The sequence below is a fragment of the Myodes glareolus genome, chromosome 14 (assembly GCF_982192425.1).
Source record: "Myodes glareolus chromosome 14, mMyoGla1.1, whole genome shotgun sequence".
NCBI lineage: Eukaryota > Metazoa > Chordata > Mammalia > Rodentia > Cricetidae > Myodes > Myodes glareolus.
Window position 1 is genome coordinate 9,585,198 of NC_142039.1, and position 5,873 is coordinate 9,591,070.

At 43.3% G+C, this 5,873-nt stretch overlaps 1 pseudogene; it reads right to left on the bottom strand.

The window, feature by feature from the left end:
- Positions 1–5,255: 5,255 nt before the first annotated feature.
- Positions 5,256–5,642, bottom strand: LOC125417591 (small ribosomal subunit protein eS26 pseudogene; annotated as a pseudogene).
- Positions 5,643–5,873: the final 231 nt, after the last annotated feature.

The window sequence follows — 5,873 nt, forward strand, 5'->3', positions numbered from 1 at the left end:
GCTGGCTGCTCTGCTTCTTTGATCTTTCAGTTTTTGCTCCCTACTATCTGACTCTAAGTTTTTATTATTAAGATCAATTAGAATTTGCACAACATCATCTGTGTATCTTTTTATTGATTACAACAATAAAAATTTAATGTCATCACTAGGTGGTGGTGGTGTACACCTTAAAATTCCAGCACTTGGGAGGCAGGCAGATGGATCTCTGTGAGTTCAAGGCCAGACTGGTCTAAGAATTAAGTTCCAGAACAGTCAGAGCTGTTACACAAAGAAACAAAGCAAGATGTCATGTCATATTTTAATGTTTGATTTGAATTTGAGTAGAGAGGTATTTTGCCTGGTGTCACGGGCCTTTGGTCTGGAAAGAGGAGGCAGGAGAATATCAAGTTCAAGTTCAGCCTGACACTTAGCCAGACTTAGTCTCAAAGTAAGTTACAAATCTGGAGGTATTTGTTGGTGGCACAGTGCTTTCCCTGCTGCTCTCTGTTTAGGTGGAAACCCTACTGGTATTCATATATACATAAAAAGTCTGGGATGTTTGGCTCCAGCTCAGAGCTCCATTCCAGACTCCACGGGCAGCATTTCCAGTGGCATCTTTTTCAACTCCGCCCCTGAGAAAGCCCACCAAAATCAGACCCTTCTTGGGGCTGTTCAAGACCACACCTATAGGCTACTTAAGACCTAGTAGCCATATTTGCCATGTGATACCTCTCTTGTCCTCCTGAGGGTCACCCAGGAGTACTTTGTTCTGTTCATTAAACCTGGATTTATTAATTTGATTGGCTTATCACACCAACGGTGGAGGAATAACCTGGGATTCAAAACCTATCGCCGTCTTCCACACACAGAGGAGCAGAGTGGGTAGCAGTGAAGTGAAAACAGCAATGAAGTCTTAGAAAGCTCTTCCTGTTCTGTTATGTTGGCATCTTGGACAAGGTGGAGAGCTCTGAATGGGTGCTATGACAAGGAACCTGAGTAGTCACAAAAGCACATGGCACAGAGAGATGCGGCTGGAGGGCTAACGCAGCACAGCATGCTTCTGGGCTTCCCCCCAGCAAACAAGCAAACAAAAAGTGAAAAAAAAATACAGCTGGAGTATCAGAATTTAGTTGTTGTTCAGGTCACCAGTATGAAGCATCTCAAAGAACTTTGTCTCATCTATTAGTACGTTCTCTCAAACTCCTGGATCTTGCAGGGAGGGCAGAAAGTACCCTCAAATATGGCGGGCAAGAACTATCAATAGGAGGCTGGATACACAGGACTCAGATTACAATCACTGAAGGTGATATTAGGCTCCAAGTCTTGCCCAGAGTTCCTGGGCTCCAACTCCACAGCAGGCTGGTCTAAAACAGTGATCTGCTACCTAGTAAGGGTGAGCAGGAGTGAAGACCAAGACAAGGTCAGTCTCCCACTGGATCTTCTTGTCATGTGTTTTAGAAAGAGCGGGGAATTGACCTTAGAAATCTGGGTTTTATTTTGTCATCTTGCTTACATTGAGAAGTACCTCAGGGTCAGTAAAACCCCTTTCTGTGTCTATCTATGAAGGTGTCTCTAAAGAAGATTGACTAAGGAGAGGAGACACTGGGTTGTGGGGCACCACCATATAGGCTGAGAGCCCCAAAAAGAGCAAAAGAGGAAGCCAGCCAGCATAAGCACCTGCTCTCTGCTTCCTTGCTATGGGTCTGATGAACAGTTTTCTGCTACTGTGCCCTTCTGCTGACTACACTTCATCACAGACCCAGAAACACAGAGGTGGCCAGCCTGATGTAGAGACATCTGAGGCTCTGAGCCGGAATACACTGTTCTTCTCTTTAAGTTGTTTATGTTGGGTATCACGTCATACACAAAAATCACAGAACTGGACAGGAAGTAATTGAAGCTATTCTTTTAACTTGAATAAGCATGTATGTAGTTTGGGCTCAATCAGGGCTTTGACTTTAGTCGAATGGTTTTTCCCTTTGATTCTGTGTATTTGAGCTAGTTTCCTGACCTTGGACTTCAAAGCCTACCTCTGCTATAGCATCAATAAAATGGAGATTATATAGTAGTTTCTGTGAGAATTAAATAAGACTCCTGACACCTATAGGCTTTTGACAAATGCGCCTATTAATAGGCTTTCTGTTCCCCTCCCCCATAATAGGTTTCTCTGAGGACACAGTAAGCCAGATGAAGTTGAATCAAAAAAGTGTAACAACAGGCTTATTGAGAGCAACTCTTGGGTGGATTCTTCAGTGTCAGAGATTAGGGCCAGAGAAGTCGCACCCCTGAAATAAAGTGGGGGAGATTTTATAGGTTGTAGGCGAGGGTTGATGATGCGTTTGTCATAAACTAGACTTGTGTTCAAGTACAGTCAAAACCTAAGTGTTTAGAGGGGGACCGGGGCAGTTGACAACTCGGGTGTGGGGTGGGTGGAAGCTGCAGTGACCACCGAGAATTTGAAACTAGTCTTTTCGGTGCCTTTCCTTTGTTCAGAGACTCTCTGAGCGACAGGCTTTGGAGTGGGAGGGGGGTGGTGGGACTTTCAGGATTGTGCAGAGAGGAGTGGAAGGCTCAGGAAATGTGGAGGCGGGGAGAGCAGAAAGAATGAAGCAGCCAGAGGGTGCGACAGAGAGCTATGATGTGCTGCTCTGAGTTTATAACAGGACTGGCAAATGCTGCAGCCCCGGGGACGTCCACGAGAACAAGTCAGGCGATGACTCCAGCGTGGATCGAGGCAGGATTGCAAGGCCCCACTCCAATCTGAAGTGACACTGCAGGTGATGATGGCCGCGGCAAGGAGAGTCATTTTGCTTTGCGGGTGTGGCCACTGCTAGGTTGTCCATGCTCTGGAGAATGGGCCTAGACCCTGTGCAAATGAGCAGTACTACAGAGTTAATGGGAGGCAATGACTATATTAAGGAGAGAGAGAAAAGGAGAAGACATGAAGTTGGTAGGGAGATGTGTGGGGGGAGGTGGGAAAGAAGTTGAAAGAGAGAGGTAGGAGGAAGAACAATTATAGCACAGATATAACATCTTAAATAATAAAATGTTTTAAAAGCCTAGGAGAACTTTTTTTTTTTAACTCTTGGATTTCTTGAGGTATTTAAATTTGTCTATGTATCACATGCATTAATTATTTATTGAAGGAAAGAAGGAATGAAAGGGGGAAAGAAAGAAAGAAATTAAAGGTTGTTTTCTTTTTTAAAAACATGCCTAAAGAGGGCACAAGGCCTCATTACAGATGGTTGTGAGCCACCATGTGGTTGCTGGGAATTGAACTCAGGACCTTTGGAAGAGCAGGCAATGCTGTTAATCTCTGAGCCATCTCTCCAGCCCCCTTGTTTTCTTTTTTTAAAAAATTATCTTAGTGGGCCAGTGAGAGGGCTTTAGAGAGTAAAGACGCTTGCTGAGCAGATGTGATTGAATTCAATTCCTGGGACCCAGGTAAAGGTGGCCGGACAGAATCGGTCCCACAAAGTCAGTCTCTGACCTGAACAAACAGTCTGTGGGCATATACATACACACAACTAATATATTAAAAATTAAAAACAATTACATAGGAAAAATTGCCAGTATTAAAAGTGAGTGATCAGTTTCACGGTCACGTGTTCTAAGTTCACGTCAGCTAAGAAAGAAAACAGCACTTGCTGCTGCTGTGTCATTTTGGGGCAGTTATTTCTGTTCCTCTCATAGCAAAGTGTTAAAAATATGAAAATGTTTGCAGCAGAGGTAAAACTTGCCATTTGAAAGCATTGTGTTGAACAGACTGTTGGTTGCACGTTGTCAAACCGATTTTTGTTTGCTGTGAAACAGAATTTAATCTCTGACCTCAAGTTTTATTGTGTAATGAGCTCACCAAATACACTGAACTGCAGATTTTCATGGTACTATGTATGATTTGTGTACTGGCTTGAACTCTGGAAGTCATTGCAGCTGTCATTTGGTGAAAAATAGGAAAAAAGGGGGCTTTGGGGAGCTTAGGTTTCTAGCTGATGGAAGGAGAAAAAACCTCAAATGCTAGATTATTTAGAGACTGTCTAAATTGAAGTGGCTATCTTTGACATATTTGTAAGTTTCAGTATTCCTAGAGATTTGTCTTTGGGGACCCAAAATATGCATCAGTAACTGGAACGGTCTGCCAGAAGGATTACTGAATTGGGAGCCTGAAGATCAACAAATGTTCCTAATAGATACTTACTGTGTGTCTTGAGTTATGCTAGATATCAATGTCCCAAACAGTCAGCACTAGAGGGGATGGTGGAGGGACCAACCCAGTCCTCAAGGAATCAACAGCCTGACTGGGGAGCCAAGGGCAATAATTGGGAAAGGATAAAAGACTATATGATTAAGGGCTAAGCCATGTGTTAGGACTGTAAGTGTAACAGGAAATCAGAGGTAAAAAAATCACAGCAGACTTTTGTAGATTAGGGGAGTGCTCAGCTAGAGCTCAAAGACTTAGGCGGAGAGAATATACACGCTATCTTGGTTCTCTTGGGCTTCGCTTAAAAAGAAAAAGAAAGGTCTTTGTCTACCGTCAATTTACATAAAATCCCTTTTCTTAACTCATATTTAATCAGTGAATGGGTCTGATTTTTTTTTTTAAATCCAAGCTTGCTTTGTTGGTAATACCCTAGTCGAGGAGTTCTCACTTCATGCGTAGATTTTGATTTAAGATCATACAGCAAGTACAAAGTCCTGTGCTTTTTGTCTGATGCTGTGTGGTGATAGCCACAGTCAGAAATGTTAACATGATCTCTTCTGGTCGCTTACAGACCACTGTAAATCATAACTGAGGGCTGGAGAATAGCTCGGCAGTTAAGGACGCTAGCAGCTAGTTTTCTCCCCAGAGAACCCAGATTCAGTTTCCAGCACCTCTATGGTGGCTCATGACCACCAAACTCCAGTTCCTGGGTTTTCACTGAGGACTCAAGGCAAGCACCAGGTACACAGACACACACACAATCAAAACACTTGTAAAAAAAAAAGATAAAAAATTTTTTAAAGGTAATTATTATTTATACCTATATTTATTGTGGAAGTTTTTGCTTGTTTGTTTGTTTTTCAAGACAGGATTTTTCTGTATAGTCCTGGCTGTCCTAAAACTCACTCTGTAGACCAGGCGGGCTCAAACTCAGAGATCCACCTGCCTCTGCCTCCTGACCTCCTGAGTTCTCTGATTAAAGGCATTCATCACCATGCCCAGATGTGGATTTTTTTTTATAAGTCCCATTTTACTTTTCCAAGGTGTTTTCTTCTGTCTTTATGAAGCCACGTCTTCACATGGGCTTTGGTGGAGGTCGTGGTGCAGCACCAGCAGGTCTAAATGGTGGTGGGGGTGTTCGGTCCTTCCGAGCTTCCCGAGATCGATTCCTGACTACCTTGCTATAATAGCACAGCTCACACAATAATGCAGCTTGACATAGAGTTTGGGGAGCACATCAGTGTTAAAGACACTTGCTTTGGATATGTCCCTGACGGCAGCGGCCTCTACAACGTTCCGAATGACGGACTTATTAATGGCTTTGTCCACGGGCACACACACAGTTAGTGCAGCGAATTGGCCACACATGGCCGCGGCCCTTTCTGGCATGACTGTTGTGTTTCTCCTTTTTTTGGTCATCTTGGAGTCAAGTCCCGAAAGCATGGATGTTGTTTTTTAACATAATATTTCAATTACATTCTTGAGAATTCTATTCAATGTATTCACAACACATTGGTTTCCTGCTTCTTCCCCTAACTCCTTCCAGACCTACCTCTTGCTTCTCGCCTCCCCTCACAACTCTGTTTTTTTTTTTTTTTTTTTTAATAACCTACCAAGTCTAATTTCGGGTGCTTACATTCTCAGGACTCAGGAGAGTGGGGGTCATCCATTGGAATGTGATTGACCTATCAGG